This window comes from Barbus barbus, assembly GCF_936440315.1.
Source record: "Barbus barbus genome assembly, chromosome: 29".
NCBI lineage: Eukaryota > Metazoa > Chordata > Actinopteri > Cypriniformes > Cyprinidae > Barbus > Barbus barbus.
This window is the reverse complement of record NC_136757.1, coordinates 7,539,720-7,552,972: the sequence shown is the minus strand read 5'-3', so window position 1 is coordinate 7,552,972 and position 13,253 is coordinate 7,539,720.

Here is a 13,253-nt window from a genome sequence, read left to right as displayed (position 1 = left end):
TGGTTGGTCCAGCACAGATGCTCAATCTGATTAACATCTAAAGAATATGGAGATCAGGACAACAAAATGAACTCTTCGTTATGTTTCTTTAAACCATTCCTGAACAGTGTGTGCAGTGTGGTGAAATATCCTACCAATGCCATCAGGGAATTGCATTGCCATGAAGGGTGTACCTGGTCTGCAATGAGGTCAGATTGATGTCCACATGGATGGCCGGAGACAGGGTTCCCCAGCAGAACAATGTCCAGAGCTTCACAGTCCCTCAACCAGCTTGTAATCTTTCCACAGTGTTTCCCCGTGCCACTACATCCAAGAAAACACGATGTATAAGAAAACAGGATTCATTATACCAGACAACTTTCTTCCACAGCCCCAAGATCCAGTTCCGTTGCTCATGCCCAATGGGCTTTCGGCTGTGGACAGGGGTCCTCATGGAGACATTGAGCAGTCTGCACATACACAGGGCCATCGTTAAAATTGTCGCCACATAGACCTTCTACAATCTATGAGCCTTGGACACCCTACATGTTGTCACTAATTTGTGGTTTGTCCCTCCTTGGACCACTGTTGCTAGTTTCTCACAATGCTGACCAGTAGCACCCTACAAGCCTCGCTGTTTCAGAGATGCTCTGACACAGTTGTCTGGCCGCAACAATTTGGCCCTTGTCAGAGTCACTCAGATCTTTATTCTTGTCCATTTCTCCTGCATTTCTTGAGTTCAAGTTCACCAGAGTCCAAGTTCATTCATAATTGCAGTTTAAGTCTGAGTTCAAGCCAACCTGAGTCAGTCCAAGCCCAAGTTCATTCATAATTACAGTCTGAGTCTGAGTACAAGTAAAACTGAGTCTGTCCAAGTTTATTCAATTACAGTCTGAGTCTGAGTCTACCTAAGTCTGTCCAAGTGCAAGTTCATTCATAATTGCAGTCCAGGTCTACCCGAATATGTCTAAAATCCAAGTACATTCATAATTGCAGTCTGAGTCCGAGTCTACCCGAGTCCGTCCAAGTTCATTCATAATTGCAGTCCGAGTCTAAGTCCAAGTTCTGAGTCCAAGTACCCCAACTCTACAAATTAGCCAAACATTCACACATCACCTATGAGCACATCACGTATCATGGTATCTTCTTGGAAGACTGTATGTAATCTGTCATCTGAAAGTGAAAATGCTGTTTGTTGAAAGTGCATAATTTTATCAAAAATAATGTTAAGTTTCAACGTGAATGTTTGTTGGAAGACCATCACTATTCAGTGTAGATTTGCATGTAAAACTTGCATGTAAAACTTCTGTAAAACTGGATCCTTCCTTTTTCACTCTGGTGTTGACAGTGAGTTGAAGGTGACTGCAGGAGAGCTAACAGAGAATTGGTGTGTGTGTGATTGTCCAGCGTCCCTCTTGTCTTCACCGTAGCAGCAGGACGGTAGCGGTCATCCAGACGCTCTCTCAGGCCTCCATTACTCTCGCAGTATGAAGCCAGGCCACTGAATGGAAGAAATTACACTGAATCTTCCAATCATTTAAAATGCCGATTGCACCTTATAGTCCGATCTCCTCCAAGCATGAAAAGATTCTTGGTCGCCAACTATCTCTCTGTGCCATTCACTCACGTACACTGGCCCAAACAAAGGACAAGCTTTTCTCTTTGATTATTCTGAAGCACATTAAATGGTCCTCTGTCTTGTCCCCTACTGCACGGAATTGATGCAAACTGGTGGCATCCCAATTATTGTCTGCTTGCAGGATAACACACTCATGCTCTGCAGCCACACACACACAAAGAGCCCGCCGTGGTAGATTGCAGGTATTGATGCTGTACCTTTGTATCTTTGAGCCCAGCAGGACAGGCAGTTTGGGTAGTTAAGGGGAAATCAGGGATCCTTAGGTGGAAAAAGCTTTTATTGATCTCCAAACCCTTTATTTTATTATGGCACCGGGTTTTACAGAACCTAGAGACATTTCTAGAAGAATCATTTGCTTGCACAAATTTCTTGCCACTTGATTATGTGGAATTGCTAAGGAATGTAAGACAATATAAAGTTGCATGATTCACACTGACTAATATAACAAATCTGAAATTGTAAACACCCAATTAGATGGTACATTTTTGGAAAATTAAAAGTGGTGTTTGTTCATGGAACACAATGCTAGAGTGTTCTGGGTGCTTTCTTGGTCCAAAGAGTCAAAAGAGCCCAACTTCGGGTCTCTTGTAAAAGCACATCTCACCTCAACAATTTGCACAATTTAAGGCATCATTCATATCTGTTGGATAAATTCTAACTAAAGATCAGAGGTTTAGAAATATAATAATGCTTATTATAGAAAATACACCAGAATTAGTACGTTCAACTAATGATGAACCCCATTAGTGATTCTGAGTGCTTCTGTGAGAAGAGGTTATTTAATAATCAGCTCTTAAAGCTGTTAACTCCTACAAACACATTCCAGTGGGCTTCATGCTGGTTTATTTTTAATAGCCAGCAGTACACAATAAGTGTGTGCTCTCTGTTAGCCCACACATCACATGATCAACACATACAACACTTTTAGGCATGTTTGGCATCACATTGACAGTATTTCACCCTCCCTTTATAAATCCGTTCCATATATTGTTGTCAAAGTATGATAATGTCTTTAAGTTATCTCTTGTGAGCAAATCATGTACTTCCAAGGAGAGTCCTGCCCCAGTACTGAGCAAATACCTTGCTGAATGAGAAGTATGGGAATGCTAATGGATCTTCAGGTATTGTGTGCTTAGGCCAAACCTAACTCTCAACCTGTTTCACATGTGAAACAGAAGCTGCACTAGCTGTCTGTTATTAACATGATGGAGTGATAAGAACTAGAGAGGCAAACAGGAAACTCACACTGGTTGTTAGATGGTGATAAGATGACAGCAAACTGAATATCACTCAGTCTTACAGCCAGCAATGATGACTCCATTAAGATTTCCACTTGAAAATCTGTCATATAATCCTAAAGGACAACAGTTGAATACATTTATTACAGTAATTCCAATAAGCAATTTCTGTACTGTAAGCTTTTTACTATTTTAATGGTTTACAGAAACTTGGTGCAATGTTATATATAACAGCTTCAAATGTGACTCAGGTTTTAAAGCCAGCAAACTTATTTTGAGGTACTTTTTTATTATTATTTTGTGTAATTAGTTTCTTTTTCATCACTATCTCAAAGCACAGTGGGGTTATTTGTGTAGTTGTAGGTTGTAGTAGTAAAGGTTGAAATAATTTAAACATGGTTTGAAGACCACTATATAGTGCAATAAATACCAGCTGCTGTCTGATTCTTTAAAGTCCTATAATACTATGGCATTTATTGTCAATTAGTATTTATTGACAAAAAAGTTATAGAAATATATTATTTATTGTTGTAAAACAAATGCACAAAAAATGCACAAAAAAAAAACTTTTTAAACTTTATATGAAACATATATTTTCCAAGACGTTTTTCTCTAAAACTGAGAGAAAATGAAAGCAATAAATTTTGCGTGGCTGTGTTCCAAATTTGAGGATGATAAAATGGGATTTCAGTAAGATTTTCTTTGCAGTTCCAAGCATTTCTAGTTGAAATTGGTTTCCCATTTGTTTCCAATGCATTGGAACGTTATTGAGCACACTCATTCAATCCCATAATGCATCGCAATAACAAGTATACAACTGATGTACACTCAGTGGCTAGAGAATACCCATAATGCACTGTGAGGGTCATGCCGAATTAATTTCCATGTCTCGCCAGAGCAGCTAAATCATCAGTCCACCCATTGTCCAATGTGGGTACAGCATTATCATACAGTTCTACATTTCTTTTTAATTACTTATTAAATAGTTTAAAGGGGTCATATGATACAATTCAAGTTTCCCTTTGTCTTTGGAGTGTTACAAGCTGTCTGTGCATATATAAGATCTGTAAAGTTGCAAAGACTAAAGTCTCAAACCCAAAAAATTATATTCTTGATAATAGTTAAGACTCGTTCACGCCTTCTTAAAACGCCTCCCAAAACACCAAAGAGCACCACCCAAATTGGAAGATTTGCATAACACCACCCAAATGTTTAAGCAAAGAAAGAAGGCGTAACTTTTATTCTCACTGCGGAGACGCTGTGTGTTTCCAAATATGGTAAGGCGCGTAACATTTCTGTCACACGCTTGAGGTATTCGGCCAATCACAACCCACTGGATAGCTGGCCAATCAGACCTCGCTTTTCAGAACGATGAGCTTTGTAAAAATTGGTGCATTTCCGGAAGGCGGGGCAATGAGGAGCGACATTAATGTACAGCATGTGGGAAATAATGTGTTTTTTTAACATTAAACCACGTAAACATTGGATTACACTAAATACTAAAATAATGTAATTTTTAGCATCGTCATGTCCCCTTTAATTAAGGTTTATACACGCTAGTTCAAAAGAAACCTTTTCATTACTATTAGATCTGCCAGTTTTCTAATGATTATTATACAGCAAGCACTATGTAAAAAGCAGTAGCACTTCTAGCACACTCAGTGTCTGAATTGGACTGTATTAGTGTACTATAGGGAATAGGGAATGAGGGTTTAGGGACAATTTTGAACACAGCCTATGTAACAGGAATTAAACACAAAACCTAGAACACAGGAACCATAGAATGAAATGAAAATCAAAGTCCTTGAACAGAAACGTCTTTAAATGTGAAGTGGTGTTTGCAACGTGTATTTCAGAGTGAAACTTGAATTTCCATGAGAAAAAATTTACTGGGTGGTGAAGTCAAACCAAATGTGACATTGCTAAAACAGTGACAAAATAACTATTTGGCTATTAGTTCATTCAATGCAATAGCTCATTTCGTTAAATTATATTAATATTATTAAAGAGCTTTTTTTTCCCCTTGCAAATAACATTCTTTGTATTGTTTTGAATTCTGATGGTAAATAGGGTAGATTTTGATTTCATATAGACTCTAATGACAAGCCGATTTAGCAGGAAGAGCTAAGTTTGGATATAGAGACTGGAAAGAGTGAAAGACCATGAGAACTGCAGATTCACTGCAACTCCAAATCAAAGCAGATGGACTCATTTACAGCCAATTAGCTGCTGCACTTTAAGAATGGCCTCACCTACACAATTAAAGCCTCCCCACAGCTTCAAGAAAGCATCCCCACCCCCAGAGCCCAGATGGGAGGCTGGAAATGTGGCACTCACAGATCACAGTAGGGCAACAATGGAGAAGAGGCACACAGTTTCGACCAGAGGGCTGGAGCACAAAAACACAGCAGACAAGAGAACAAGACACGCAGCACAACCTGATCTCAGGGTGTGATTCACACAAAACCAAAGTGTTTCACACGATGGAGTTCAAGATATTTTAGTGGCCTATCCTGGTTCTTATAAATCGTGTAGGAATGTGAGATCCTCCCTGTTTATGAGAGCTTCCATAATTCTCTTAATTCAGTTTGATCTCTAAACATCAGTGCTTACACTGAGGAATGTAAACCTCTGCGTTTTGGGATTGGGTGTAGTCTATGGTATATTATTGTGTGGACTAGTTTGTTTGTTACAGTTTAAATAAACCAAAAGAATGTTCCAGAGATTGGAGAATATGGCCGTGCTGCTAAATGGGAAGCACAATTGTGTAGTGTAGTTAGTTAGGGAAGGTGGACAGATTGAGACAGAGAGAATGGAAATCATGCTGGAATGTTGCAGGAAATTTGGGATTATGTGTGAATTCATCTTTAGACACACAAACTGGGTGGTATTGTGTGTGTGTGTGTGTGTGTGTGTGTGTGTGTGTGTGTGTGTGTTTGTGTGTGTGTGTGTGTTTGTGTGTGTGCGCGCCAGTCTAACATCTGCCATAGATTCAGTTGGTATGAATTTATTTCTCTCTCTCTCCCTAATTCTCAGAAACACTCACATATGCACATAAACATGCAATTTACTTTATTTTTCAAGTATTAGAAACACTAAAACACTTCAGTTCACACATCTAAACAGTGGTTCTTCATATAAGACAAGCATCGATACCTTTTACTATAGCAAGAATATTTTAGGATTCTAAAATTTTTATGTTCTGAATTTCCAGAAACAATTTGAACTTTAAACGCTGTGAAATATAACGATTTCCACAGCCAGACTGTTTGTGATTTCAGTGTATTCCAATCAAAAGTGTGGGATCGAGGAAAGAATATTCCATATTTTTCCATTTTATTATAAAACACTATTTCGGTAGAATGGGAGATTATGAGTAATTAAGTCTGAACTAATGAATTCATAATTATTAAATAATAATTAAAGTTGACAAACACTGGAAACCCTTTTCATCCTGGTAGTTGTTATCCTGTGTGGACATTCATTCATTCATTCACTCATTCATTCACTCATTCAATCATTCCACTATAGTGAATAAATGAAAGGTTAAAGGTGCGGTCACATTTGCAATTGCTTGACGAAATTTTGCAGCCAAAAAAAGTAATGTGACAGAATTAATATAGAAATAATAATAAAATAGGCATCCAAAGCTAGCTAGCATATGAACCAACACTAAATAACTGCTTTCTAAATAGAATTTTGAATGAATGATTTCTAGTGTTGTGTTGTACACTGGATGACACTGCCAGAATCATAGATATGTATTTGCAGATCCACGTTCAACAGATTCTGACACAATGCATCCGCCATCATGTCGCCACAACATAGTGTAGCCTCTGGGTTTAAAAACCACATGTATTTAAATTCCAGAAGAAATGGGAAAACTTTTGAACAGTGAGAATGTGTTGGTTTGTGTTTTTAAATGAATTAACTCAATATTCTAAGTTTTTAGCAAATTTTTAATGTCATGCTAGCAAACAACTTCATCTTGTTTTATTATATACTTTAGCAAAATAATTTGATGAAATCCATTGCAGATATACAGTAGATATTTATACGTACATATAACTACAGTTGCCGCCCATAGCATACATTTTCGCAATTTTGCATCTATGAGGCATCTATACATATATATATATATGTGTGTGTGTGTGTGTGTGTGTGTGTGTGTGTGAATAGAAATTTCAATTTCAATTGAAATGACTGAATTTTGCCCACAAAATTTCGCTAAGCAACAATTAATGTGACCACACTGTCTTTAATGCTCCTTTACTGGCAACACTGAAAAACTAAATGGAGTGAACTATGCACTCCAGACATAAAATCTTGATATAGACTGATTCGGTTTAATTTTCTTCACCCACGACTGCATACGTTTTAATAAAAAATTCTAACCTCTTCAGATGTGGTACAGACAAGCAAATCTTTTGACACTCCACATGGTCCTGTTCTTTAGTTTGTGTTCTGGGGGAAAAAAAAGAAGAAAATAGCTGTATTATATCAGCTATACATGGAATCTCCTCTCCATTAGACACAGAGATATGTCTGATGGGTAACTTCACCAACTCCAACCTCAAGCAAAGTCATCATAATAAAGCGTATAGAAATTAATTTCTGATTGCCAAGAAGTGTACTGCAATAAAGTGGAAATCTGATACGGTTATTCCAATAAATTTGTAATTATTTGAGGTTAATAACTGTATACCTTAGCTAACATACTGGTTAAGAAATAAAACTAAAACATTTTGTTTGAAAAGGAGAGTTTGGCAACCTTTCCTTGTTTATATGGAAAATACACCTAGAGACTGCTCTGCTCTGATTGGCTGTTTCACAGTACGGCTCATCAGCAAGAAGGAAGCACAGGGAGGAAAATATATATTTAAATACTTTCTCTCGCAGTTATATCGTTGGGTAATTATACTGTATATAAAACGCGGGCATCAGGGAGCCGTTATTAATATGCGAGGCATTGAAACTGCTTTTGAACGATCCATCGATCGCGTTATAGTTCACTTTCAAGAGACGCGATCACACAAACTATGTTTACATTATGGAGCAACAGTACTTACCACACATTTCACAAGATCAGATGCTTGTCAGTGGTGCTCAGGATCTGTAAGTCATTCGCCATCATCCTCATCTCTCCTTACTGAGAGTGAAATCTTATGTACTGTAACAGGCTACCGCTAGCAAGGAGCTAACCATGTCCCTTTAGTGGCTCGCGTTATTTGCTTTCTGTGCCTTTCTGAATACAGACACCAACCCATCCCTGCACTTCACACCCCCTGCACGGCCTGGAACATAACATTTATTGTGTTATTTTCGCTGTTGTCCGCGCTTGTTTATTTACAATACCTGCAGAGCTTCTGATGGTTCGGCCGGCTTAGAACAAGGGCGGGTTTATGCAAATGTTGGGGGCGTAGTGATCCCGACTGTTGCGTCACAGTCGGTGTTATGTTCTGATTCGCCTGTTTTTCAGTGGTCTTTTTTAATCACGAGATTTACATATGAAGGAGAAAACTATGGTGTTTGAGGCTCACTGTATGTCATTTCCATGTACAGAACTGTTATTATTTAAATATGCCAGGGTAAAGACAGTTTTTCATTCTATGGCACCTTTAACTGACCGCATAGTCTCAGCATAAGCAGCGACCAATGAACAATAAATATTACAAAATGTCATATTAAAACATTTCATACTATTATAGATATTACTTTCATATAATTGTATTGTTTTATTTTACAGCGTTATATGTTTTACTGTTAAGATTCATTTTAATATGCCAATAAAAATGCAGACTTTCTCCGGGTCTTATAACTTTATTAAAATTAACCAAAACAAAACGATAAATGTTTACTTTCAACTTGAAGAGCCGTTAAGTATTTGTGAGAGCGACTTTAAAGCTTACAGGCTTCTGTACACCGGCCACCCACAGCGTTTTCTGGGATTTCTAACGGCTCGATTCTCTCAAGTCTGCACTCGATGCATCCTCAGTTTCAAGAACATATCCGGGCACTTTCATGCATCCTCTGTACTTGCGTTCTTGAGAATTGGAACTGAACTTCGACGGTTAATGATGACGTAGAACGAGAACACAAGGACGCAAGATCGCTGAAGAAAGCATATTGAGAAACAGCCAAAAACAAACCGCAGTGAACATGGACAAAGAAGCTGATGAGACCGCTTTGGTTGGCCCTGTGGATGGGAAATTTAAAAATCCATATAAAAAAACTTACTTCTCACTGTTCTCAGGTCAAATATTTATATGCGATTAAAATGCGATTAATTTCGATTAATTAATTACAAAGCCTCTAATTAATTAGATTAATTTTTTTAATCGAGTCCCGGCCCTAATTACAATATATAGAAATGGCAATGAATTAAATTGTTTTGGTAATATATTTCTTTATCACCCTGTGTCGTTTCATTGTGTGGATGAATATTATTTTTATCTTTGCATTTTTTTTCTTCTTGAATTAATTAAATTTTTTCATTTCTGTCTTGTTTTGTCCTATATTGTGTGATGTATAAGTTAACAGCAAAAATTAAATATAAAAAAAAAAAATACAGCTTCTTTATTTAATGTAAAAGTTCAGTGCAACTCCTACTAAAGGGCGGATCGGTTTATAACTGAATTGTTTGTGAACAGAACCCCAATTTACTTATGAAGAAATTCGTTTTATATACTGTTTAAATCAGGTTTCATGGTAAATATAATTTATCACTGAGAAGTTCAGCCTCTCTCAGTTATGATCGGTGCTGCTTCTGTCTGGTGACTGTAGTCATGTTAGTTTTGTTTGTTGTTTCATCACCTTGCCAACTACTCATCTCCTGCATCACTCATAGCATCACTCAGTGCAAAGTGTAGCACATGTTATTCAGATGGCAGCACCGATAGCGTTGTTTCAGTTCTCTTTTTTTATCCCCAACAGATTGTCCTGGCCTCAAATGGACTGATATTGAAGTAATGCTCAGGCTCGTTTCTATGCAAACAATGAGATATGTTTCAGTACAGACAACACAGACTTCTTCAGGATTGTTGTATTAGTCTAAGCTCAGTATGGAATGTAACTGTGGCTCTTTGTCCTCATTCTCGCTGTTTTTCTCTCCTCTAATCAGTCTTTCTATCACTCCTCCAGCCTCTGCTTGACTCCTTTTGTGATGGTCCACTTCATCTCGGTTATAAACAAAGCCCCCAACTTGCCGTCATCTACACCAATCTTTTACTCGTTCACCCTTATTCCCTCTCTCACCTCCATGTCCTCTATACTTTCATCTCTTGAGATCACTTTGAATTAGCTGAATGATATTAGACAGTTAACAAAGCAGAGTGACCAGATAGTTTTTTGAAGAAATATATTACCAAAGAAAATTGAAAATAAAAATTCTGTCATTAATTATGCAATTTTTTTCCTGTGAAAAACTGAATTTGTTTCATCATGTGAGTCACTTCAACCAAAGACATTATGCTTTAAAAAGTTTAAATTAAAAAACGCACATACATGTTCTTAATACATCACATCTTGAGTTATTAACTCAAAAACTCCAGTCCAGATCACTGAGGTAAGAAATTAAACTTTGATTCATGAAGGAATCGGCCATAGCTGATCAAGCAGAAAAATAATGAAAAATAAAATCAGGTTCTGAGAATATGTCCTGATGGTCAACTAAATGATGCACAACAACCCACTAATCAATTAGTCTAGTCTAATTTTTTTCTATAATTCCCTTTTTAAATTTTCTTGGCACTTTAATTAGCATGATTTAAATTCAAAGCACTGCAGTCATAATAATTTACAGACAGGTGTGTTTGGAAGTTGCACGATATGGATGTGAAAAAAGTGCACTTTGAAACCCATTTTCAATTTTTTTTCAGGCTCCCAAAAACACTGTTGTTGTGTAAATGAACAGACAAAATGCATACAAATTTTCACGTTTTTAGTTGATAACAGTGTTGTGTAAACCACTTAAAAATTATAAAAACTAAAAAGGACATTTGACACAGGACTACGACTAAGTTTACAAAAATAGCTAATAACATTAACACTGTGGGTGGACAACCGCAGTTAAAGGGATAGTTCACCCAGAAATGAAAATGTGATGTTTATCTGCTTACCCCCAGGGCATACAAGATGTAGGCGACTTTGTTTCTTCACTAGACCACAAATGAAGATTTTTAACTCAAACCGTTGCAGTCTGTCGGTCATATAATGGCAGTCAATGGTACTCACGGCTTTGAGAGAAAAAAAAACATACACAGACAAAACCAAATTAAACCCTGCGGCTCGTGACGATACATTGAGGTCTAAAGACACGAAACAATTGGTCTGTGCAAGAAACTGAACAGTATTTATATAGTTTTTTACCTCTGATCCACTGCACTGTCCAACTGTCCTGAGCGCATTCACAACAGCCGGCCCGTGACGCGGCTTCTTCTTCTTCTTGCTTTACGGCGGATCGCAGACTTATAAGTGCATTACCACCACCTATCTCTCAAATGAGCCATTGACACTCCTAATTAAGATTGTAGATAGAGTGTCAATGGTCCATTTGAGAGATAGGTGGTGGTAATGCACTTATAAGTCTGCGATAAGTGTGGGGGATAAGCAGTGCAAAATCATATGTGTTTGATGCACAATGGAAAGTAATATGGGTTTGAAATGACATGAGGTGAATAAATGATGATAGAACGATCTGTTTCATGGGCATTTGGGGTACTGCGTTCATTACCTCAGGGCAACGTCTATAATCAGTCTTCCCTTTCCACACTGTCATGGTGTGTAGATCTGCGGGTTAAATTCCTGCTGGTTTGATAGCAATCAGGACAAGCAGGGAAGTAACGGGGTGGTTCTTCTATAAACAGACACTAAAGAGGAACTGAGGCTGTGAATAATTACTGAGCTGAAATGAAATATGACTGATTATTATCATCATTAGATCATCCTCACCGTCATCTCTTATTGTAATTGTTGACACTATCATTGCTGACATCTTCACTGAATGCTCTGTTATTTAAACTGCTCATCTGGTGTGAGTGTTTCAATCTGCTGCTTGTTTATAAAAGCAAGCAGCATTTTTTGATAGTGCTGAAAAATGCACTTTAGTTGTGTTTTGAAACAGTAACTGGTAGACCAGTTTGACAATAAAAACTGGTTTTGGAACTAGTCAACTACATAATAACTAGCTAGAAACCAACTGCCATGTTTCGGATCATAAAAGCATGAGCAGGAGCTAAAACAGACTCAGGATAGGGGAGACTGGGTCTAGTTGTCACAGAAATCTCAGAAATTACAAGGTCAGAAGTTGAATTACACAAATGTTTTCTGTGTGTGTGGTTTTATATTGGTTTAAGACACCTTGTTCACCTTGTCTTAAATGTTTTATAACCTGTCTCATTGATTCAGGTTCTTTGTTTGATCAAAAATACTGTAAAAATAGAAGGCTTATTATTTTAAAATATTATTACAATTTAAAATAACTGTGTTCTATTGTAATATTTTGTAAAGTGTAATTTATGCTGTGATCAAAGCTGATTTCTAGCATCATTACCCCAGGCTTCAGTGTCACAGGATCCTTCAGAAATCATTTTAATATGCTGATTTGCTGATCAAGAAACATTTCTTATTATTATCAATGTTGAAAACAGTTGTGCTGCTTCATATGTTAGTGAAAGCCGTGATAGTTTTGATCATGATTCTTTGATGAATATAAAATTCAGAGGAAAAGCATTTATTTATTTGTGATAATGTAAAAGTCTTTCTTGTCAGTGCTGATCAATTTAATGCATCCTTACTGAATAAAACCTTCAAACTTTTTAAATGTATATGGAAGTGCATGTAAAAGTAAACAGTCCCTATTAAAATATTTCTTGGAGTAAAAAGTGTAGTGTGACAACTTGTCCCAGTCTCCTCTACATGACTTAGAAGACTTAAGTTCTAAAGGGACGTCTGATTTTAAAAGAACTAAAAGTGAGAAAGAAACAGAGAGAGCGAGAGAGAGAGAGAGAGAGAGATTACCAGTCCCCCTCAGTATCTGCCCGGTCATCGGTTTGTCTGCTGCACAGTGTCTACAGTCTGGCTCCAAAAGTCTTATCAGAATTCCTCTGAGACTTATACAATAACCTAACACACACACACACACACACACACACACAAGCATAGCTGCATGAACACTGCACTGATTCCGTCTGTTGCAACGCATTTGACAGATTTGTTAAATTCAGATGTATCAGTGTATCTGATGAACTGAGAACTATAAAGCAGTATACATCAAATGTTAGACCTGATGAAAAAAATAATAATAATATGCTTGGCCAGTGCACTGCTGTGTGTTACTGTGGTGGTAAAAAAAGTAAGAAACTTCAAGTACTCACCAGGAGGTTTAAACGTCTGTGCTT